The sequence below is a fragment of the Panthera uncia genome, chromosome D1 (assembly GCF_023721935.1).
Source record: "Panthera uncia isolate 11264 chromosome D1, Puncia_PCG_1.0, whole genome shotgun sequence".
Classification (NCBI taxonomy): domain Eukaryota; kingdom Metazoa; phylum Chordata; class Mammalia; order Carnivora; family Felidae; genus Panthera; species Panthera uncia.
In genome coordinates this window covers 22383370-22409322 of record NC_064808.1, presented here as the reverse complement: position 1 = coordinate 22409322, position 25953 = coordinate 22383370, and the positions used below count along the sequence as shown (strand labels likewise).

Genomic DNA, 25953 nt, shown 5'->3' with positions numbered 1-25953 from the left:
AAGGAATGCAGGGATTTCTGGGAGTTGCCAGACGCCAGGAAAAGGCAAGGAAAGATTCTTCCCTAAAGCCTTCAGAGAGAACATGACCTTAAAGATGCCTTGACTTTGTACTTCTAGTCTTCAGAACCAAGAAAGAATAAATTTCTGTTGTTTAAAACCACCTGGTTTGGGACTCCTGTGAGGCTCAGTCACTTAAGTCTCCAACTTCAGCTCAGGTCATAATCTCATGGCTCATGGTTTGTGGGTTTGAGCCCCATGTGATACTTTGTGCTGAGAGCTAAGAGCCTGGAGCCTGTTTCAGATTCTGTGTCTCCCTCTCTCTCTGACCCTCACCTGCTCATGCTCTGTCTCTCTCTCAAAAATAAATAAACATTAAGAAAATATATTTTTTTAGTTAAATAAACACATAAATAAATACATAAATAAAACCACCCAGTTTGTGGTAACTTGTTATGACAGTCATAGGAAACTAGTAGAAAGGCCATGAGCTATTTTTTAAAGCCAAATTATTTGAATTTGTATCCCTTTTTAGACATTGTTTTCATTTCAAGGAAAAAGACAACAGTCTTGTTTTCCTATCTTTAAAGAAATTGCCAAATGTTATTATGAATGTAGTTTCCTTATCACTGTGCTTATCTTCAGGAAAATGATGTATGGTGTAAATATGGCTTATGGCAAAGGGAATTCAGTATATTAATTAGGTTTCTTTCAGATGCACATTTAAATATTTTGTAATATTTATTTTTGAGAGAGAGAGACAGAGTGTGAGTCGGGGAGGGGCAGAGAGAGAGGGAGACACAGAATCCAAGGCAGGCTCCAGGCTCTGAGCTGTCAGAACAGAGCCCGACATGGGGTTCCAACCCATGAGCCATGAGATTATGACCTGAGCCGAAGTCAGAAGCTTAACTGACTCAGCCACTCAAGTGCCCCCAGATGCACAGTTAAAAGAAAGAAACTTTGAGGCACCTGGGTGGCTCAGCCGGTCAGGCTCTAGGTCTAGCAACTTAGGCTGAGGTCATGATCTCACCCTTCGTGAGTTTGAGACCCCATGTCCAGCTCTGTGCTGACATCTCAGAGCCTGGAACCTGCTTCAGATCTATGTCTCCCTCTCTTTCTCTGCCCCTCCCCTGCTGGCACTCTGTCTATCTCTCTCAAAAATTAATAAACATGAGAAAAAAATTTAAAGTAAGAAACTTACAGTCAGTAATGCTTATAGACACTAAATACTGTGGAATTTTAGATAAACTAAAAGCTAAATACTATAGAATAGAGATATTTTGTTACTCCAAACGTCAAACTGAATTATAGTATTTATAAGCCAATAAGTTGTGAAGCTCCAATCCCAAATTGAAAGCTATTCCTTAAGGTGTTATCCTAAGTAAGGATAAAAGAAAGGTTTCCTTTAATTACAAGAATATTTGCTTCTAAAAATCAGAGCATACTCACTTATCAGAGGGTGAAGTTCTTGGGGCTATAGTCAAGTATATTTGAGAGCTAAGGCCATTTAGTATGCTATGTGTCAATCAAATCAGGAGAAAACATAGAAATTTAAAATATGCCAATGCTAGAGGTAACATAATGTAGTTGTCAAGAAAAATTAGATTCCTGATGTGTTTCAGTCCCTTTAGCATGCAACCACATGTGTCTGAATTCAAAGGATATGACAAATTACTGAGGGTGGTAAGATTAAGCAAAATGGAAAAATAATTAATGACATATGAAATGTCAGAAAAGTCACCTTGCTAAAGGAGCAGCAAGGTGGGGGTTAGCATCAAAAGTATAAGGGAGGAAACTTTCCTCTACAGGGCATGCCCGTGCTTCCTTGGGCAATGACTTATTAATAGGACATGGAGTGGAAATAATTCTTAGAATATTCTTTGAAAATATAACTGCAATTTGTTTTTGGTCCCTTAACTCCATTTTGAGCTTCCTAATGTACAGCGATGAATAGAAACCAAGGGTCTGATGGTTAAGATTGTAATTTCTTTTTAGGTAGCAGATTTCTATGGCCTAACAAATTTCTTTATGTGAATATATATTTCATAAAATGGAATGTTCCCTTAAAAATTATAATTAAATTTGCAACAATGAGAAATAAAAGCGAGTAGACTCAATTCAACAATCACAAATGACTGATTGACTACATTTTGGATTGTAACCCAAAACAAATATTATGCAATAATTCTACTGAAAATGTATTGGACAGTAAATCATAGGGCACAGTTAGAGGAAGAAGTGATGAAGGGAACAGGGGAGCAATGGAGAAATTGAGAACTAATAAGATTCATCAAGCTCTGCATTCCCTAATTTTTGTCATCTAATACTAAATTAGTGTTTTAGGAAGTTTGCTCACATTCTTAAGAAAAACACCACCATATTTATGTGTCTGGGCATCCTTTCACACCCAGTTAAAGATGCAAATGAATTGTATTCTATATTAGAAGAAAGTCCTACAGCAATTCCTCTTAGCATATGTTGATACATTAAACAAACTACGTATTATTTTATAAATATCAACTTCCTCAGTAGTACAATGCTACAAACATTTTCTGTTTTTCTGTCCATGTTTTCCTCTACTTTTTAGTCATTATTTAATTGATGCAACAAATATTTCTTGATCACTCACTAAGTGCATGGCATTCTTCTAGGCTCATGAAATATTAGTAAACAAAGCAAAGATTTCAGTCCTCTGTATCCTTGATTCCTGAGTCACCGCATGGAAAGGGCTCCATGGAGGGCAGCCTGATCTGCCTCAGACATGACCAACAAATAAACTTTATTGTGATATTTCAGGGTAGTTTATTATAATAACATAGTATAGCTCATTCTGGTTAATATAGGAATGAAAAATAATTTGTAATTCTACAATTTTAAAACATTCAAATTTTCATTTAAATTTGAGAAGGTAATAAAGATGTTCTAAGGCATCTCAGATGTTTGAATGTTTGGCAAACAGAAACCTGTATTGAAAATACTCAAATATGAAGTTTTAAAAACCAGTAATTCAGGTGTGAAAAAAGATATAGGATTAAAGGTTGATCTAATAATTTATGAAAGCATATTGTTGTTGTCCTAAAACCTCTGATTCCAAAACAAGAAATTATGTCCATAACAACTCAAAAAACAAAACTCAAATTTTTCAGTATGAAAGTTATAAGTGAAATGAGAGAATATTCTTGTAACTATATTGTTACACAGTATAAATATCAGTGGGTAAAATGACTATGTAAGTATTAAGAGATAACTGAGAGAAAAATAATATAGACCTAAGATAGAAGAAAACTTGACCTAATCAAGACAAAAAACAAAACAAAACAAAAGACAAACAACAAACACAACAAAAAAGCAAGGGAACAGAACCAAACATGTTCAAAGTGAGTTTTGATATATCAGTCCTTATATGAATACAGAAAAAACAAATTTATGTACTAAAAAGTCTTTCAAATTAATTTTAAGCTTCAACGATATGTTGTCAAAGATGAAAAAAAAGAACAAAATTTGATAAAAACTGAAAATTTAGAAAATAGTATAAAGGTGGACAATACAAAACAAAACAAATCTGGGTTTCTGATTGTATCATGTGTTATTATTTTATTCAGATAAAAAGGGAAAAATCAGGGAAGAATGAAATAGAACCTAGTAAAAGAAAGAACTAAATAAAACAAAATCATCATAAAAATAATTGTAATTAACAAAATATTATCTCATGTATAAAGCATCAAGAGACAAAGCTCCAGGGGAAATACAGATAAATTAAGAGCTTTGAAATAGTTACAAATTTTTAACACAACATTCTCTGAAGCTAGTGGATGGAGAAGAAAAAAGGTGGGGACGTTAAAGATCTGAATAGCAGTATAACATTAAGACTTTATTTTTATTTAGAGTTCTACACCTGATAATATGCATACTTTTGAATATTCATGAAACATGTTAAAAGATCTTAATTTGATAAAATAAAAAATACATACAAATAGAAAAACTAGATAGTAAATCAAAAGAGACCAAAAAATCTGTGTTAGGAACCAACTATTATGATATAACTTGAGTTATCCAGGAAATTATAAAAGAAATTAACAAATGCAAGAATAATACATGAAATGTTAATGAAAAACATGTCAATGTAGGATACCGCTAAAACAGAATTAAACATAAATAAATAGTTTATGATCACAAATAATACTAGTTTTTTGTTTACTTTTTATTTTTTATTTTTTTTTTAACGTTTATTTATTTTTGAGACAGAGAGAGACAGAGCATGAACAGGGGAGGGGCAGAGAAAGAGGGAGACACAGAATCTGAAATGGGCTCCAGGCTCTGAGCTGTCAGCACAGAGCCCGACGCGGGGCTCGAACTCACGGACCGTGAGATCATGACCTGAGCCGAAGTCGGACGCTTAACCGACTGAGCCACCCAGGCGCCCCTTGTTTACTTTTTAAATAACATATGCTGAACTAAAGGATCTGGGGGAAAAAAGCAATAGAATAAAAATAAAGTAATTATGGGGTGCCTGGGTGGTTGGTTAAATGTCCAACTCTTGATTTCCACTCAGGTCATGATCTCAAGGTTTGCAAGTTTGCCCCCTGCCCCCGTCAGCTCCCTGCACACAGTTTGAAGCCTGCTTGGGATTCTCTCCCTCTCTCTGCTCCTCACCCTCCTCCCTGCTCCCTGTCTCCCAAAATAAAGAAATAAACTTTAAAAAAATAAAGAAACGAGAAGAAAAAGCATTGGTATGATTTGTATTATTAATTATTATTTATATTATCAATGAAATAAAGACCCTCCCAGCCCTGAAAAATAGTGAAGTTTAATAAACTGAAATAGATCTGTACAATAGATACTTCAGATACCTTAAATTCCAATACTGAAGAAGAGATGGTTAAATAGGAACAACACTCACAAAATATAAAATACGATTCATTTATTGAATCTCTGAAGAAGGAAATGCTAAACCACAAAGCCACTGGAAGAACATGGAGTAAGACTCCAGTAAGACTCTGAAAATATCTGGGAACAGGGATTCTACTGTTAACAGCATATTCTTAACTGTTAACATACTGTCTCCCTGTTTTTGTATGTTATAGCTTCTCTTATTTAACATTAAATGATTTTTTGTTAAAGATAGGCTATTTTCTTTTACTTTTCTAAGAACCTATATAATCAATTATTTTTTTTCTCATTCAAGAATCACCTACCACCAATTAACTCTGCCCCCCCCCAACCATTTTCCAGTTTGAAAACCTTAAAGACTGCTCATTTTAATAACCACTCCTTGATGACTATGTCCCGGGTTTTATCTGAGTTCATCAGATAAAAAAATAAAGGAGAAGTTCTCAGAAGAGACTGGATGGACGCTGGTCAGACAATCCTCAAATGTCTGCTCTAGGGGTTTTCATTTTCTTCCATACAAATTAAATTGTGTGAATAAGAATGTTATTCTTTGTATGAAACCATTTCGAAATAGCTCTATCCACACAAGCCTCTCTTATGCTCATTTTAACTCATTCATCTTTTCAAATTGAATAACCATTAAAAATATAGTTTCCAAAGTATTTTAAATAACGATCACATTTTCTCTCTTTTTCATTGCTCTACAATCATTGAACCAATGTCGCCCTGTAACCTGGGGGTTAACAGTCATAAGAATTTCCTCACAAAGATGTTTACCTGTGCTTGGTCACCCTTAGGAAATTTGTCCTGCTTCCATAATGACTCTGGAATTATACAGTCGACACTTTCAAAGATGAAACAGTGCTTTCTAGCTAATTCTCTTCCATCTAAATGGTTCTGGGAACTCCATGGTCTCAAGTCCAGAAAGTTACGACACCCAGAAGCTTCAGTGTTTTTGGTATGACCTTTGACCTCTAAACTAAAGAAATGAAGAAAAACGAAATGGCAACAAAACTTTAAACCTGAGATCAGTTCAAATCCTAACACAGATTCACACGATAATTTGTTGACCTGATGTATCGCTGAAAGTGGATGCTCACTCTGTTTATGGTTATTCAACATGAGAATTCTAAAGACAACTGTAATGCACCATTAAATAAGAGAACAATTGTGGAAAAATTATAGCTGGTCCACTAATTTTCAAAAATTATATCTTAATCTAAGCAAAGTTGCTTTATATTGTTGATTGTGTGAAACTAAATTTTAAAAAGCAAAAATTTCAGGTAGGCACCGAAGTTGACTATGTGAAATAAAGTTTCAAATAAAAACTAAGTTTAAAACAAATGAAAATGAATGCCTAATTTTATCTCAGTCAACAAACTCAAATATCTTAAAAGCACCTAGCCTTAAGGGCGCCTGGATGGCTCAGTCGGTTGAGAACCTGACTCTTGATTTTGGCTTAAGCCCCACCCACATCAGGCTCAGCACTGAGCCTGCTTAACATTCTCTCTCCCTCCCTCTGCCTCTCTCCCCAGCTAGCACTCTCTCTCTCTCTCTCTCTCTCTCTCAAATAATTAAAATGAAAAAAAAATAAAAATAAAAAGCAGCTAGACATATACGTGAGGATCTTGTGACTGTAATGTCTAACAATGTCTAAGTGAAAGCCATGGTTCATTTTCGCAGTCTGGCCAGATTAGGTAGCTTTCTTTCCTTCCCTCAGTCTTGATCCATAGTCCTCCAGAATCCATGATTTTCCATGGTAAGAAAAATCCTCCTAAAAGGATTTTTTAGAATATATGTGGCTATGCTTCTAAAATATATGTTGTTAAAATATAAAGGAAATAGTGGAAGAGTAAAATTCATCCCAGAGAAGTAGTAAGAACGAAAACAACAACACATTTCACACATTTTTGTTACTGCATTTTGTTACACACACTTTGATATCTGCAACCAGCTATCCCAAACTATGAGTTGACAAGCAAGCACAGGGTGAGGGATGGGCTGCAGGTGGGTGAAGGACTAAAAAGGGAATAACATTTGGGGCACTATGAAGCTTACATGTAGGGGTTTTGCCTATTTCCTTCATGGGAACAATTGCAGTGTGTGATTATATTTTTTCATTTATTGGCTTAATGGCTTGATGTCCACTATCCTACTAGAAATGTTAATGTTCCAGGGGGATAAGGACCACAGTACTTTCTGCACAGGCTGGATCGCAAAGGAAGGCAGTTGGTGAATCATTTCTGAATTCACATCTTTTGAATTCAGCTTATGCTATGGTATATCTCTCTTAAGATGAAACACATGGGACAGTTTTTCAGCTTCATGGATTTACAAAACTAGTATGAAGATAGCACAGAGTTCTTGCATACCCCACATGCAATTTCCTCTATTACTATCTTACACTAATATGGTGCAATTGTAACAATTAATGAACCAATATTGACACACTGTTGTCAACTAAAGTCCATATTTCATTAAAATTTGCCCAGTTTTCCCTCTTTTCCTTTTTATGTTCTTGGGATCCTATCCAGGGTAACATATTGCATTAATGGTCATATCTAGTAAGACTCCTCTTGGCTGAGACAGTTGGTCAGACTTCCTTCGACAATTTTGAGGAGTTCTAGTCAGATATTTTGTAGAATATCCTTAAATTTTGGTACGTTTGATGTTTTTTTCATGGTTAGTCTGGGACTATGGGTTTTTGAGGAGGAAGACCACAGAGGTAATTGCCATATTCTTCACATCACATCAAGGGTGCATACTATCAATATAACATATTGGTGCTGATGTTAAACCTGATCACCTGGCTTGAAGTAGTGTTAGTCATGTTTTTCCACCGTTGGTTGTCTCTCTCTCTCTCTCTTTTTTTTTTCTTTCTCTTTCCATACTGTAGTCTTTGGAAGGTGGTCACTATACACATCCTGTACTTAAGTAATGGAGAGCTTTGCTTCACCTCCTTGAAAGCAAAGTGTTGGCATAAATTATTCAGAATTTTTCTGCATCAGAGATTGGTCATTATTTACTTCTATATTTAATCATTTATATCTATCAGTATGGACTAATGGATTTTTTTTCCTTACTTTGGGTTTAAATGTCATACACACACACACACACACACACACACACACACACACACACATATGTATTCTCCCTGTCCTATCTCTGGAACTTTACATAGACTCTTGCTTTTGCCTAAATATCTTATGTACCCTCCCCAATAAACATATATTGCTGATTTCTCTGACTTTGGTTTTCACCTCCTCAGAGGTATTATCCTGATTGTAGGATTGCTGAAGAGCCTAAACTTCAAAATGAATTTGAATATCAAAATTTTAGAGTCAGAATTATTATTTGTGCTCTCTTGCAGTAAGATATGTAGACCTGAAAAAAGTTTGGACCTTTTAGACTAAACTGATTTATAGGCTGTGGATAAATTCACAAAGGGCTAAGGGATTCAAATATAATGTAAGCAAATGTATACTTTTTCCAAAATAATTGAATATCAGCAACTAAATGAGTGATATAATTTGTGGTTTTGAAATGCTCTGGTATGTATATAGGCATCCCTAGGATAATAAATAAAAAAGTTTATAAATCACAAGTGTTTATATCCAGGAGATAGATCCTTTGGAAATTTAAATGAAACCTTCAGTCAGGGCCATAGAATATAAATATTCTCCAAAAATTTACTTTTCTTGCTGGGAAAAAAAAATTCCCACATTATATTGAATTCTTAGTATAGTTGTAACCAACAACACTCTCTGGATATAATATCATTTTTAGAACCTCAATTGTTTGGCTTTTTTTTCTCTAAACAAGGTATGATTAACATCCTTATACCTACATTTTATGCAAAGCTTATACCTTTGTTTCAGAATTTTTAAAAATGCAATTTCTTGGGCAAAATATTTATTTATGCTTATGGTCACCATTGCCAAATTTTAAGCCAACAGTTTTCATCCCTATCCACGTTGTTTGATAATGTCCTCCACATTGAGCTATGTACTGATCTGAATTCTGAGACTTTAGAGTAAACACATTTTGGGGGTTTCATTCCAGCTTACAATGCCTACTTTCCCTATTTTCTTACCTTGATTGGTCTCCTGACAGGTGTGATGGTACAGTTCACTAAGGCCAGTATTGACACCTGACACAAGTTGGGCAAATGAAATTATCACCCTTGGACATTTGGAATTAGGATGAGGAAATTCTAATTTATTTTGGTATAGGTTTTTGAGGAAAGATGGGTAACCTACTTTTACCTGTTATGTATAAGAAGAAGAACAAGGAAAGGTCATGTTCTGGAAGAGATCTTGGAAGCACTGCACAGAGAGAAAGGCAGAGTCAAGTGCTGAAGAGTTCAGCCAATTTTTCAGTTTTCATTTTTAGTTCCTTGCTGAGGTTCTACTGCCATCTTATTGGAATCAGCCCCTAAATCCTTAAAATAAATTCCGCTTTTTTGTTTCTACCTGGTCAAGTTGGTTTGGATACTTGCATCCAGAGAATCCTTTTTTTTTTTTTTTTTTTAATTTATTTCTTCTTCAGAGAATCCCACTTAATATAGGCAACTAGTTCCTCCAATACCTGGACTGAATTTGTAGATTCCAGACCCTCATAAATAACCCAAGACATCTTTGCTTGTGTTTAAAATTCTGCCTTGTGAATATTACTGTGTACTCTTATGTGGTATTTTAAGACATGATTTTTGATCCAGGATGAAGAGCTATTTCTGATTCTCTTAAGTTGCAGTCTCCAGTTGACCTTGTCTTGTCCTTTGCTGCCCTCAGTGACTCTCTCCCCAAGCATTTGTACCTAAAACACACTAGACATGAAAGAGGTCTCCTTTTCACTGTCAAAACAAAGTTGATGTAAGTGCAATTGAATTTACATAATGGTAAAGTGCTATAAGAACTCAGATTATTTTTAGGAAAAGAAAAAAAAATGGAAAAAAGAAAAGATATATGACAGAATTCCTGAAAGCAAGAGAACTATGGGAATTAGCTTTTCCCATCAAAGGATTGAAAGTCCTTGAGTTTCATGATGTTCTTTTAATTTAATTTTCTTTAATTGAGTCTCTTTTATTGAGTTTAAAATTGAAAACAACTGATGAATTTGTTGGTGGATAAATATATGAAATTGCAAAGAATATACTGGTATTTATTTAATAATTTGAATTTTTCTGTGATCTAGTTTCATATCGCCAAAAAACAATACAACTATCTATGATAATATTGAAATGCTAATGGAATACCAATTTAGTAACTTAGATGTCATTAGAAGATAATCACCCACGTTTATTTAAAATTCTGTTTATAGGGGCACTTGGGTGGCTCAGTCAGTTGAGCCTCTGACTTTGGCTCAGGTCATGATCTCAACAGTTCTTGAGCCCCATGTAGGGCTCTGTGCTGACAGCTTGGAGCCTGAAGCCTGCTTTGAATTCTGTGTCTCCCTCTCTCTCTGCCCCTCCCCGCTGACATTCAGTCTCTCTGTCTCTTAAAAAAAAATAATAAAATGCTGTTTATATGTTTACACAGTATTTTATGTGGAATTCCTTAGAAAAATTAAATGATTTAATAAAACTAATGGGTCAGTTTCATTAAATGACAAAAATTTCTTATTCAAACATATTGTATCAAGTGCCCAAGAGTCTCAGCCAATTTTGCAATTTTCCAATATGGAGAGGCTATGTTGTTTAATTAACATGGAAATAAAAATTAATTGACTTGTGGTTTACTTGAAACATTCTAGCCAAATTGATTCCATGACATTTACCTTAAATCCTTTTCCTTTCCCTTCTAATATAAATGCTTGTTGAGGCATTTAGCCACTGGATAACTGTGTATCGTTCCGTGCAAAGCACTGTGTTGGTTAATTTAAGGGGGAAAAATCTGAAATCCACTTATCTGAATGCATGTTTATAAACAATGAGAAAATAGAGGAGAAACTGAGGGTTTCCTAAGGAGTCTGCAGATACATGGTTTTAAGAGGTAAGAGGAAGAATGACACAGCTGAGGGAAGATGGAGGCACATTTAGGGTTAGTTTAATGTCTGAAGGAAGGGCACCTTGGTAGGTCAGTCCATTGACTGACTCTTGATTTGGGCTCAGGTCATGATATGACAGTCACTATATCGAGCCCTGCATTGGGCTCCACACCAGAGCCTGCTTAGGATTCCCTCTCTTCCTCTCTCTCTGCCTCTCCCCTGCTCACGCTCTCTCTCTCTCAAAAATAAATAAACTATAAAAAAAAAGTATGAATGAGATTTCCAGGTAAAGATATGTGAGGAACTCCTGGTAGGATCAATGTTCCGAATGCAAGAAAATGCAGATAAATCAAGGATGACACCAAGAGCATCCTGTGAGTAATGTGTACAGTGATCACAAGGGATGCAAGAAGGAAAAAAAAAATAATGCAGATAAACAGACATTCTTTCATCCTAAGAATAGTCTGCAATTTATAACTCAAGTGTAAATAGATGTTTTAGACTAAGATTTGATAACGTATAAATGGCCCAGCCAAATCTGCCCCACAGCCCACTTTTATAAATAAACTTTTATGGGAGCACAGCACTGACTTAATTTACATATTGTTCATGGCTGGTTTGGCACTATAATGCCAAAGTTGAGTGGTTGCAACAGAGACAAAATGGCCTGCAAAGCTTAAAATATTTATAAACTGGCCTTTTACAGAAAAAGGTTCCTGAACACTGTCCTAGATTTCTGTGCAAATATTAATGATGGGGTTGGTATTAGTTGTCAAAATAGCTCCAAGATATGCTAAAGTTATGGCACATTGAATTCGCTGGAATAGTATCATAGATCCTTTGGCAAATTTCTTACTTTTTCCACACCTAATGTAAGGAATGATTTAGAAGAAGAATCACATAATTGTACCTAATGCATTCTCAATCCTATTTGAAGCCTGAAAAGATGTCTTCTAAATGAGAGAATGTTGAATTTTTTTTTTCTTTCTGGACTTTAGAAATCACAGAAATGCTTTTTTTCCCCCAAGTAGTTATTTTCTGATGTTATTAATTCAAATATAATAAATGAATATGTGAAAAAACATAGCCTCCAGAACTGCTCCCTGTCTCTTCACTCACAACTTAGATTAAGACTGGTTTTGAACTCTGGATCCTCTAAGGTATAATTTGCACTGGTTGCTTTTACCTACTTTGAAAGTATATCCATTCCCCAGTGCCATCAACTCTCTTTTATCAGCAATTCTCACACTTCTGAAAGTGTTCATTCTCACCATGTGGCACTGAATCTTATACGTGTATCACATAGTTTGGGGGAAGCGAGCAGTGATGCCCTGGGGTTATTTTCTTTGTGATAGAGAGTTATAACTCTTCAGAGTCCATTTCCAAGGTGAACTTGGCTCCTGTGGTTATCCACCTGCTTCCTTTAGAAGTGCTTCTAAGTCATATGTATGATTGCTTCTGAATACTTCTTCTGACACTACAGACCACTGTAGTTCTGCAAAGAAGGGCTTGAAAACAAAACAAAACAAAAAGTGACTGGTAAATCTATTTTTAGAAAATTTAAACACTGCATCTTTAGCAATGGATAGTAACATTAAAGAAAAAAAAACAAATGAAAGTCAACTACAAGTATTTGGGAGTGATGTGATACTAGAGAGAAATCACTCTCTGAGAGCACAATTAAATGATCCCATTGTTGCACAAGATGAATGCTGGCAAAGGTTATTAGGCAAATATTGGAGCAATATACAATCTTCCTCAACTTATCATGGGGTTACATCCAATAAATCCATCATAAATTGAAAATATTGTGAATTGAAAATACCCGACCTACCAAGAATCATAGCCTAGCCCAACCCACCTTAAACACGCTCAGAACACTTACATTAGTCTACAGTTGAGCAAAATGATCTAATACAAAGGCTATTTTATAAAATAGTGTTGACTGTATCATGTAATTTATTGAATCTTATACTGAAAGTGAAAACAGAAGGTTGTATGGGTACAGGACAGTAATAAGTATATTTTTGTTTACCCTCGTGATGCTGCTGCCCTGCATCACGATAGAGTATCACACTGCATATTGGTGTCTGGGGAAAAGTTCAAAATTCAAATACTGAAGTATAGTTTCTACTGAATGTGCATTGATTTCACACCATTGTAACATCAAAAAAATCACAAACCATTATAAGTTGGGGCCCATTTGTGAATAGTATAATTGTATGAGAAGATATAAATTTTAGCAAAATGAATTCAACAATACATTAAAATTTCATACACCATGATCTAGTGGGATTTATTCCAAAGATGCAAGGGTAGTTCAACCTTTATAAGTCAGTGTCTTATACCACATTAACAAAATGAAAGATAAAAATTAAATGATCATCTCAATAGATGCAGAAAAAAAAACATTTGACAAACTTGAACATCCATTTATAATAAAAAAAAACTCTCAGTGAAGTGGGTACAGAGAGAACTTACATCAACATAATAAAGACCATATATGAGAAGCCCATAGCTAAACATCATACTTGACAGTAAAAAACTGAAAACCTTTCATACTTGACAATAAAAAGCTGAAAGCCTTCATCTAAAGCCAGGACCACAAGGATGCCCAGTCTTACCAAGTCTTATTCAAGATGGTAATAGAAGTCTTAGCCAGAGCAATTAGACAAGAAAAAATTTGAAAAAAATTCAAATTCAAAAGGAAGAAGTAAAACTGTCACTACTTGTTGATGACATTATATTATATTTGGAAAACCCTAAAGACATCATCAAAAAATTTTTTTAAAAATATTAGAACTTATTAATTCAATGAAGTTGCAGGATAAAGAATCAATCCACAAAAATCTGTTGCATTTCTATACACCAATAATCAAACTATCTGAAACAGAAATAAAGGAAACAATTCCGGGGGTGCCTGGGTGGCTCAGTCAATTAAGCATCTGACTCTTGATTTTGGCTCAGGTCATGAGCTCATAGTTTGTGAGATTGAATGCCACATTAGGCTCTGTGCTATCAGCACAGATTATTACTTGAGATTATCTCTCTCTCTCCTTCTCTTTCTGTCCTTACCCTGTTCTCTCTCTCTCTCTTTCTCTCTGTTTCTCTCCCTGTCTCCCTAAATAAATAAATAAATATTAAAAAACAGAAACAAAAACAAAAACCAATTCCATGTATGATTACATGCAGGAGGTTAAAATACCTAGTAATGAACTTAACCAAGATGGTAAAAGACCTATATATTGGAACTTCTTTAATGAAAGATATTGAAAACACAAGTAAATGGAAAGATATTTATGCTTATGAATTGGAATGATCACTATTGTTAAAATGTCCATATTATCCAAGGTGATTTACAGATTCAGTGCAGTCCCTATCAAAATTACAGTGACATTTTTCAAAACAATAGATAAGTAATTCTAAAATTTGTATAGCAACACACACACACACACACACACACACACACACACAACCTAAATAGCCAAAGCAATCTTGAGGAAGAACAATACTAGAGGTACCATGGTCCCTGATTTCAAACTATATTACAAAGTTATAGTAATTAAAACAGTATGGTATTGGCATAAAAAGAGACACATAGGTCAATAGAATAGAATAGAAAGCTTAGAACCAAACCCATGCATATATGGTTAAGTAATTTATGACAAAGGGGCCAAAAATATACAATGGGCAAAGAACTGTCTCTTCAATAAAACTGGACCACTGTCATATAGCATACACAAAAATTAACTCAAAATTAATTAAGTCTTGAAGGTAAGACATGAAAACTAGAAACTCCTACAAGAAAATACAGTCAGTAAGATCTTTGACATAGGTCTTGGAGATTATTTTATGTTTTTAAAATCTGACACCAAAAGCAAAAATAAGTGGGACTACATCATACTAAAACATCCTTCACACTGAAGGAAACTATCAACAAAATGAGAGGGCAGTCTGCTGATTGAGAAAAAATAATTTTTTTGCAAATCACTTATCTAATAAAGGGATAATGTCCAAAATATGTGCAGAACTCATACAACTCAATAGCCAAAACAAACAAACAAACAAACAAAAAACAATCTGATTTAAAAATGGACAGAAAACCTGAACAGACATTTTTCCACAGAAGATGTTCAGATGGCCCACAGGTACATGAAAAGACGTTCTGCATCATTAATCATCAGGGAAATAAAAATCAAAACTACAATGAGATATTACCTCACGCCAGTCAGAATGGCTTTTATCAAAGAGACAAGAAATGATGATGTAGACCAAAGGGAACCCTTGTGCACTGTAGGTGGGAATGTGTGTAGCCACTATGGAAAGAACTATGGAGGTTCTTCAAAAAATTACAAAAAATGCACAACTATCTTATGATCCAGCAATCCTCCTTCTGGGTATTTATCTAAAGAAAATGAAAATATGATTTAAAAGCATAAATGCAAAAGAAGATATATGCAACCCTGTGTTCATTGCTGCATTATTTACATAACCAAGTTATGAAAAAAACCTGTGTCTGTCAATGGAAGTGGATAAAGAAGACGTGGTACACACACACACACACACACACACAGGAATATTATTCAGTTATAAAAAATGAAATCTTGCCATTTGCAACAAAATAGATGGACCTCAAGGATATTATGTTAAGTGAAATCAGACAGAAAAACAAATACCATACGATCTCTCTTCTGTGTAGAATCCAATACAAACAGTTTTATAGATACAAGTTCGTGGTTGCTAGAGGTGGGAGGTGGGGGTTGGGAGAAATGGATAAAGAATTATTAAAGAGAAAAAATATATACACAATGAAAAAGAAAATATTGTGAATAATCTTAGTAAGAAATGTAAATATCTTAAGAAAATTAGGACTATGATATTTTATTAAAACATGAAAATGTTGAACAAATGATAAATGAAGAATATGGATGGAAAGTTTCAGCCATGTAAAGATGTAAACCGTTCTAAAACTAGCTTAGGACTTAGTTTTTAGAACTTGACAACACATTTCTCAAGTTCATCTGAAGAAAATAATTTATATGAGTACCCAAAAAAATGTTAAAGAAAAATAAGGACATTCTTCTTTGACAGGTAAGAAAACACACTAATGATAAAAAAAACCCAAAAACACTTAAAATCTAAAACAACTATAACTTTATATTTTCTAAATGTATCAAAAGCTAAAATGTATCTCATAATTTAAAAAGTAATAATAAAGGGAATTAATGAATAGTCTAGAGAAAAGTTGGAATCCAGAATATAGAAATCAAAGATCCTGGAATGAATAAATACTAATAGATATATTAATACTAATACTAGGGTATAGTAGTTAAAAACCCTTTATGAAGAGGGTTATCAAATACTTAATATTAATTGTTTTTGCAATGCTTTGCAAAAAAAGTCACTAAAATTTTTCAGTAAACTATGCCATAGGACAGAAACCTGAAGACCTGAGGAATAGACAATGTATTAGCCATGTTTCAGTGTAGGAAATGGAAATTACTGCAGATATTTATAGCAGAAAGAAATTTAAGAGAGGTGCTTTCAAAATTTTCAGAATGGCTAGGGAAGTGGGATTCAGAGAGCTGCCGGAGTCCAGCTCCAGCAGGTCCGGGGGTTCCCGAAGGATGAATGGCATCAGTGAAAAAGTGAAAATAAAATAAAACAAAAATAAAAATGGACACAGACAACAGCAATGTGTTGGACTGGCCACTTTATTGTGGCAAACGTGGCATTATATTTGCTAGCAATTTCCTTATAGCGTGCATCATCTATGTTTTCTGGCGTTACCTAATTCTAAAATTGTTCCTTTGTGTAATCACCCTTTAAGGAATAACATGATTGTTTTCTCGTAATGTTCCCTCCTGCCCTTTGCTTATTGATTAATTTCTTTCATTGTTTTCATTATGTATCTACGTTTATCTATAATCTATAAAGCATTTGCTTTGCTGTTTTCATGAAAGGTCATTTATCTCTCATACCTCAAGTGGAACAGTTACAGGGACATGACCTCTTAGTTGTTTCCCTGAACCATTTGTGGTTTTGAAGAACAAAAGTGTTCACCTCGGTGTGAGGTTCCAGGAGGGGGCCAAGAGGGCCTTAGGAACCCACGCCTTATGCATTCCCAGAGAGACAATGCACCTGGGAACTAATGAACCATTCTGTACCTTAACTGACTAGGTTCAATCATCATCTGGAATGCCTCCTGGGGGCCCAGTGGGCCTAGGGGTTGGAGTGACCTGTGCCCATAGATACACTCCTTAGTTACTGGAGTGGGGCTTTCAAATCCGTTTGTTCCTTCCTTGGCTGGGAAATGTATGAGGCTATCCTTCCTTTAGGTAGAGGAGTCTTTATAGGGGGTGGCAAGGGCTAAATGTAGGACCGCACAATTTCCTTGCAGAACCTTATTTCTTTCCCAATGGTTCTTTTCCCAGGGGGCCTGTCGAGGGCAATTCCCCAACAGACAGTTCCCCAGGTACTTTTATTAAGGCCAAATTACATAAAAGCAAGAGTACAAGAAGCTTCTCTGTTTGTGGGGCGCCTTGCAGTTCCGATCCATCCACCGCCCAGGCCCTGCCATCAGGCTGGTTGGATAGCTCGGCTTCAGGCAGAGAGCCACAGTAAGATTTTTGCCTTGAGAATGGCCAGGACCCCAATTTTGCTCTGCTAGAAACTTTGCTGTTAATGTCACAAGTGCTCCACATTGATGAAGCTGGTGAGTAGACAACAGAATTTGGAAAATGGGCACTGCCAATATCTACATGCTCTGGAAGCCGCTAGTCTGCTAGTACCACAGCAGAGAGGTGGCATCAACCTCCACTTCCATCAGAACTCATGCTTTCTGATGGGTACAACCCAATTCACATTAAGGGACTAGAGAAAAATACAGATTTTTAGCTTAACCATTATGAACAGGAGAGTAAAATAGAGATCGAAAAAGCCTTTGCAATCATAAAAGACTAAGAAGTTGCTGAAGAAGGAATACGAATGGTACATTTTTATGAGAGAAAAAAAGTTTAATTTTAATTCTCAGTAAAGAAATAGAAATTAAAACCAAAATGAATATGCTGACAGCTCAGAGCTTGGAGCCTTCTTCAGATTCTGTGTCTCCCTCTCTGTCTGCCCCTTCACCGCTCACGCTCTGTCTCTCTGTCTCAAAAATAAATAAACATTTGGGGCGCCTGGGTGGCTCACTCAGTTAACTGTCTGACTTTAGCTCAGGTCATGATCTCACAGTTTGTGAGTTCGAGCCCCACGTTGGGCTCTGTGTTGACAACTTGGAGCCTGGAGCCTGCTTCGGATTCTGTGTCTCCCTCTCTCTCTCTGCCCCTACCCCACTTGTGCTCTGTCCCTCTCTGTTGCTCAAAAATGAAGAAATGTAAATAACATAAACAAACAAACATTAACAGAAACAAAATATTTTTCTTCTAATATTCTAGTGATGAGTTCTCAGAAGACTCCAGTGGGATGAAAATTCCCAGGCAGCAGAAAAGAAGTGCAAATAGATTCAACATACTGGGTGGCAATTTGGCAGTAAGGTATCTAGAGCCTTAGAAATGACCCCATCCTTTAATAATACAGTAATCTGCTTCTTGGAATCTAGCTTAGGAAATAACATGTCTCCAATTTATGATCTAGAATATCGGTAACAGAAAAAATAGGCAGCTATTTTTTGTGAGTGTGAAAAATAAGAAAATAACTAGTACCCAAAAGTGAATAGTTAAATAAGTTATATTACTTCTGAATAATTGGTTACAATAAAGCTTTGTAATGACATTGGAAAATGTTCAGGCTAAGTGAAATGAAGTAGGACACAAAAATATTTATAAAATATGGGCCTATTTACACTATTGACAAAGAAAGAAAAAAAGGATATGATTGTCTGCTTCTGTTCTCTAACATTTTTATTGACTTTTCATAAATGTCAGCATGAAAAATATAACATTTTTTTAACTCACCAGTATTCCTACCATTGTTCATAGTGTAGAGTTTTATTTATTTATTTAACCATTGATAGTATAATAGATTGGGGAAAAGAAAAGCTTTGTGGACCAATAAAATCTTTAATTGGATGTAAACCAAAGCATTTATTTAATAGGAGATATGAACAGAAACATGAAAACAGCTAATTCATAATCAGCATAGACCATACTAATTCTCTTCTTTGTTCTCAGACATTGGTGTTTGCAAATCCTACAAGTTACCATCATAGTAAATTGTTACTTGCCTTTTCAAGAAATCACTAGGTGCCATGAACATTTTAGAGAAGCTGTATGATTTTAGTATTTTAATTTTATTTATGAACTTTTCTAGACAGACTAGAGAGGCTTTTCTTTCTCCCCGCCCCAGCTTTATTGAGGTATAATTGATAAATAGAATTATAAGATATATTTAAAGTGTACAGTGTGATGATATGACTTGAAACACAGTGAAAGGATTCCCACTCACCCCTCAAGTTAACATGTCTTCACCTATTTACAGCTTTTATTTATTTATTTTTTGTGAGGAAATTGAAGTTCTACTTAGACTTTTCTAGGAATTCTAGCTACTTTTGTAGATCTTTTTTTTTTTTTTTCTTCAAATAGGATACTGGCAAAGTTAGACATGGTGGTAGTAAGAAAAAGAAAAATCACTGAGTCTGAGTGATTTTTCAAAATTACAGTTAGGGTAGGTGGTGTGACATTCGCCTGTGTTACTCCTGGTACCTTAACTTTGATCTCTTTCTCGAAAAAAGAGAAAATAAAGACACACAGATCCAAGAATTCAGGAGGACTTCAACTTCCTGAATGCCAGAAAGAATGGTGATTTAGTGACTCTGGTATCAGTGGACTCCATTTGACCAGTAGGAGATTCTGATTTGTTGGAGACGGGCATGCTGTATCTGTGTGAACCAGCATCAGAAACTTTTATTTTGTCTAACAACATATTTTTATTTATTTTATGGATAAGAGCAGTCATCTCAGAATATATCTTAGTGGTATTGGAAATGTATTTTGTATCTTTGGGTTCTGACTGGCTGAAATGAGCTGGTTACCCAAAGTGGCCCCATCACACATCAGGGTGGGTAGGAAGATTTCCCCTCGTAGTGTGAGTTCTATAACCTCTGCCACAGATTCCTTTGGGGAGTGATAGATACTGGAAACTACGCATAAGAACCAAAGGGCAAGCCTATGTTTTTTTAGCAGTGAAATGCAGTGTCACAAGTGGGAATCAGGGCTATAGGTTCTTAGTAGGTCTTCAAAGTGAGTTCTAATGCTGTCCTATGATGAACTCGATAAGCAGACTCAGGGCAAGGGGAGCATGATGGCAGTATCAGTAATTGTAAAAATAAGGTCTTGGAGACACTGTTTCCTTTACAAAGAGGTTTAGAATAAAAAAAAAATAGTAGATACTGAGTTTGCAAATGTGTTTTGTCGTGGGGCACATACCTCCGAGGTGTCTCTTGTATTTCTGCACAATTATTTTATCAAGAGGCATTGATAGTTCTGCTCCAAACTATCTTTTCAAAGATGTTTTTATAGCTAATAGCTTTCAAAGACAGAGACAGTATCTCCCTTTGGTGCAGAGGACAGATTTGTTACCTGAAGGGCATGATAAAGATAATGTCTCCCTTTGGAGACAGGTTTGCTAGAAGCTTCCAGAGATCTAGATTTCATAAACTCTGGGTCCCTGGTCCTAAACCACATCTTCTGCCCTACCCCTGTGGGACTTGGGGGCAAGGAGACCAATGTGAGTACGAGGCTCATGCTGCTGGGTCAAGAGTAATAAATACCTTTGCCTTTGACAACACCTGTGAAGCTGTGGCAAGCTGACTGGTTACCTTACATGCAGAGCAAAATTTTAGTCTCAGCAATTTATAGCTTTTAATTTGTGAAGATTGTTTTCTGATTGCAAAAACAGTGTTTTTTTTTTGTGCAAGGAATAAGTAGAAAAGATATGTAAGAAGAAAAAAATATACAATCTCCTTACCTAGGGAAGGATAATATTTCGATTTTAGCACAATTTTAATATTTATCCATATGTACATATAAGTAATATTATATATACTTATGATTAGCATAAATTGTATTTTGCCTACTGCTTTTGTCTCCTAAAATTAGGTTGGATATTTCTATGTCATTAAGTTTTTAAACATGATTTTGAATATCTGCTTAATATTCTCTTTTATTATAACTATTATTTACTCAATCATTCTCTTTTTGAATATTTAGGTAATTTAGAGCTTTTAGTTATTAAAAATAATAATTCTACAATGAACATCTTTTCATACTCATAGTGTGCTTCTCTTCTTTACATGTAAAAAAAAAAAAAAAAAATCCAGGGCTCCTGGATGGCTCAGTCAGTTAAGCATCTGACTCTTGATTTCGGCTCAGGTCATGATCTCACAGTCAGTCATGAGATGGAGCCCTGTGTCAGGCTCTGTGCTGACAGTGCAGAGCCTGGTTGGGATTCTCTCCCCTCTCTCTGTGCCCCCCAGCTCATGTGTGCTCTCTCTCTCTCTCTCTCTCTCAATATAGATAAGTAAACACTTTTTTTTTTTAATTGGCAACATAAAACTGCTAGATCTCAGCAATTTTTCATTTAATATTTTTTTCATGTGTGCTTTGGTTCTCTCCGAGCTGAGCCAGAAATTCTACAGAATCAGAATGTGCACAGGAGGTGGTTTCTCTCATCCTTAACCTTGTTAGACTCTTAACTGGGTAAATGGCCTTTGTCTTTTACTTCTTTCTCATGCATTCTTCCAGAAGTTTTGATCTGTTTCATAGATTCCACTGAAGTTATACTTTTTACCTTTCAGTTACTGAGTCACACATCAGGGCGTGTGACTCCAAATTCTCTCCATTTCTCTGGCCTCTTCAGCAGATTTCACTTCATCCTTTCAAAATAAAGACACATGGATACAGGGTAGTAGATTTACTTCAGAGTTCTGTCAAAATCTATCTTTAGTTCTTGAGTTAGTTCTTAACATTATTAAATACCTGTCATTAATAGGTTGATTGTAGCACATTTTTCTCCTCATGGCTTTGGAAAGGGTAAGTGGCTTCTTATTCTAGGATTAGTGTCATAATGAATGTACTTTACCAAGTTAAATATTCATTCTAGATAATACCATCTTCAGGAAAAAAACAACCTGGAAAGTACTCTCACTTTGTATACCTGTCTGATGTCTGCCACATTCTTTAAGGTACTTCTGTTCCTTCTCTAAGAGAGTTGAGTTGTAATTTTACTAACTGGTGGTACAATATGATGGCTTAGGTATATATCCTAGAGGTGAAGTTTAGGCTCTAGTGGACAGGATCTAATTGTATAGTTGTATCAAATTCAAAACAATGGTCCCTTTGCCTCCTCCCAAATCAGTATGAAGGGCTATAGGGTCATGTGGCTGACATCTCTGGGGGTAGCACACTGCTGTTCCATCAGGCACTTACACATAAAGTTTAAAGTAGATTTCCCTCTCTAAGAAGGGGTGAGCAGAAAGACAAAGCACCTATTCAGCTTTGCATTTGCATGCTCATATCTGAAAGGAATATAAATGAAGCAAATAATTCAACGACCACAAAAAGAAGTGAATAAAAGCTCTTCTCTTCTCCTGACACCAAAATCATTGTAAAAAAACCTAGCCTTCTGAAATTTCTGTTTGTGGCTTTGTTAAGAGAGTCTGAGTCCTTTTCAGGATTCTGGCTCAGGGAAGATAAATAGCAGAATCAAACAATCAAACAAGATAAATAAATAAAAATAAACAAATAAAAAACTCCTGAGTAAATCATGAGGCTCCAGATTGGGTAAAGCCTTTTTCTCCCAAAGGAATCTTTACTTCCAACATACACTTTACAAATAGAATTTTAAGATTTCTGGCCATTAAAATATAAGGAGCGATGATATTTCATTTTTTTATCCCAACACTCGAAAGACTCTTCTATTGCATGTACCAGATTAATGAATAAATGTGAGTTCTGAATCAAGGAATGATGAATGGATGATGGCTGTGTTTTCTTATGAAGATGCAAAATGTGGATGCATATGTCAAAACAAACATTTACACTGGGCAAAGTTAAATTGGCAAGGAAGGCTTTATTCAAGAATATTCCAATAGTGGAAAGAGGCCAGAACTCAGTCTGGCTCAGTTCCATTGAAACAAAAGTTGCAAGGTTGTGTTTTCTCTCTCTCTCTCTCTCTCTCTCTCTCTCTCCTCTCTCTCTCTCTCTCTCTCTCTCTCTCTCTCTCTCTTTCTCTCCGTTTTTAGCACTAAGGTGAGCTAGTACAGATAGAGGAGGTTGACTAATGGAATGTGTCCACCACATTGAATTTTTCCTGAGTTTGCAAATGATTTTCTGTGTGAGTAGCCTTGCTAACTGGCACCCACTGAACCTAGGCTCCTGCTTTCTTAACAGAGATGTATGATACAGGCTCTAATTTTTCTTGGTGATTACAGGAATTGCTTCCAGATACTTGACAATCTTGGGTCATAAAACTGGCAAGATGATTTAAAAAAAAAAAGATTTGCATATATCTCAAAGGGACAGGGAAATGATTCACAGTTACCAGTTTTCCAAAATAAATGCTCTACAAAAAGGGAAGTTCCTTTGGTCAGGAAGAAGCCTTGAGTTTAGTCAAACTGAGGAGAATGTTAAAAGCCACTTTGTCACATGCATCTTCTTAATTTGATAGAAATTGATTATGAGGGAAAAATTTCTTCCTGTCCAAATGTATGAGAACTGGTAACTATTTTTGTTATATGAGTATCCTGGGTGGGTCAAATATGAGAATTTCATTACATGCATTCAGTGAGAAATAAAATACACCTCTTACTTTGTCACAGTGGGTTTGCTGGCAGAACACAGGTGTCATGAAAACCACTTGTAAACCTACACCAAAACGGGAAGGGAAAGGAATCATATCAACATCATTGTCATTAGACATGGAGACTTGGGCAAGTCTACCACTACTGGTCATCTGATCTATAAATGTGGTGGGCTTGACAAACTATCCAAAAATTCAAGAAGGAGGCTGCTGAAGTAAGAAAGGGCTCCTTCGAGCATGCCTGTGTCTTGGATAAACTGAAAGCTGAATGCAGCATCACCATTGATAGCTCTCTGTGGAAATTCAAGACTGGCCAAGTGTTTTGTGACCATCACTGATGCCCCAAGACACAGATACTTTCTATCAAAAATGTGATTACAGGCACCTCTAGGCTGGCTGTGCTGTCCTGATTGTTGCTGCTGGTGTTTGTGAATTTTAAGCCAGTATCTCCAAGAATGGGCAGACCCATGAGCATGCCCTTCTGGTTTACACACTCCGTGTGCAACAACTCATTGTTGGTGTTAACCAAATGGATTGCAGTGAGCCACTCTACTGTCAGAAAATATACAAGGAATTCATTAAGGAAGTCAGCAGCTACATTAAGAAAATTGGTTACAACTGTCACACAGTAGTATTTGTGCCAGTTTCTGGTTGGAATGGTGACAACATGCTGGAGCTAAGTGCTAACATGCTTTGGTCCAAGGGATAGAAAGTCACCTGTAAGGATGGCAGTGCTAGTGGAACCATGCTGCTTGAAGCTTTGAATTGCATTCTGTCACCAACTCATCCAACTGACAAGCCCTTGTGTCTGCCCCTCCAGGACATCTGCAAAATTGCATTGATATTGTCCCTGTGGGCTGAGTGGACACCGGTGTTCTTAAACCTAGAATGGTGGTCACCTTTATTACAACTGAAGTAAAGTCTGTTGAAAGCAACCATGGAGCTTTGAGTGAGGCTCTTTTGGGGACAGTGTGTGCTTCAGTGTCAAGAATGTATCTGTCGAAGATGTTTATTGTGGCAATGTAGCTGGTGACAGCAAAAATGACCCACCAATGAAGCGGCTGGCTTCATGGCTCAGGTGATTGTCCTGAACCGTCCGGGCCACATCAGTGCTGGATATGCACCCGTGCCGGGTTGTCCTGCAGCTCACAAATCTTGCATGTTTGCTGAGCTGAAGGAGAAGATTGATCCTCGTTTTTGGAATAAGCTGGAAGATGGCCCCAAGTTCTTGAAATCTGGTGATGATGCCATCTTTGATAAGGTTCCTGGCAAGCCTGTGCATGTTGAGAGCTTCTCTACCTGTCCTCCTCTGGGCTGTTTTACTGTTTGTGACATGAGATAGATAGTCACTGTGGGTGTCATCAAAGCAGTGGACAACAAGGCAGCTGGAGCTGGCAAGGGCACCAAGCCTGCCTAGAGAGCTCAGAAGGTTAGATGAATGTTGTCTCCAATATCTGCTACCCCAGGCTTAATCAGTGGAGGGAGAAAGGTCTCAGAACTGTTTGTGTTAATTAGCCATTTAAGTTTAAAGTAAAAGACTGTGAATGATCACAGTATGTTATAGAGCCTTCAGAAGGAAAGGAGAAGGTTCTGTGGACCATTTGTTTGTGTGTGTGTGTGTGTGTGTGTGTGTGTGTGTCTATGTGGCCATTTTAAGTTATTAGGTTTTAAAATCAGTACCTTTTAATAGAAACAACTTGACCAAAATTCTTGGTCAAGACAGAATCTTGAGACCCATTAAAACAAAAGTTGAATGATAAAAAAAAGACAACTATTAAATAACAAATCACTTATGTGTTATTTAATAGAAAAAGAAGCTTAGTGCATGTGGTATTTCTCTGTCTTTAATCAGCTGGTATTAAATACTAATCCCTTAATCTTTGATTTATTTTTTTTATCCCATCACTTCTGTGGGATGATAGCCATGCTGGATTGTAGCCCCCGCTGATTCTCCATGCTACAAAATCTTTCCTCTGATTTGAAGCCTGAGGCATCAGAGGTAAGTGAGAAATGGGTTGTCATTTATGTCAAAACTCCTATCTTCGTCCCTGTTACATTTCACACTTTGTCAGTTCGTGTCTCAGGTCTTCTTGTCATGCATCTTGCATGGCTCTTCTGATTTTCTCTGTAACAAAAACCAACTTGTTCCTGCATCTTCTTCTTGGCCATAAATGTACATGCTTAACTATGTAGTGGATGGAGGTGAAACTAATATTTCTGATAGTCCTATATTGGTTATGCATTGTGCAGAATATAGAGAAGTACTTGAAGAACAAATAT

The 25953-nt window shown here is 36.1% G+C and overlaps 1 pseudogene; it reads left to right on the top strand.

Annotated features, from left to right (window-relative positions):
• The window catches only part of LOC125928917 (elongation factor 1-alpha 1-like), a 43362-nt pseudogene extending 18251 nt beyond the window's left edge, over positions 1-25111 (top strand).
• Positions 25112-25953: the final 842 nt, after the last annotated feature.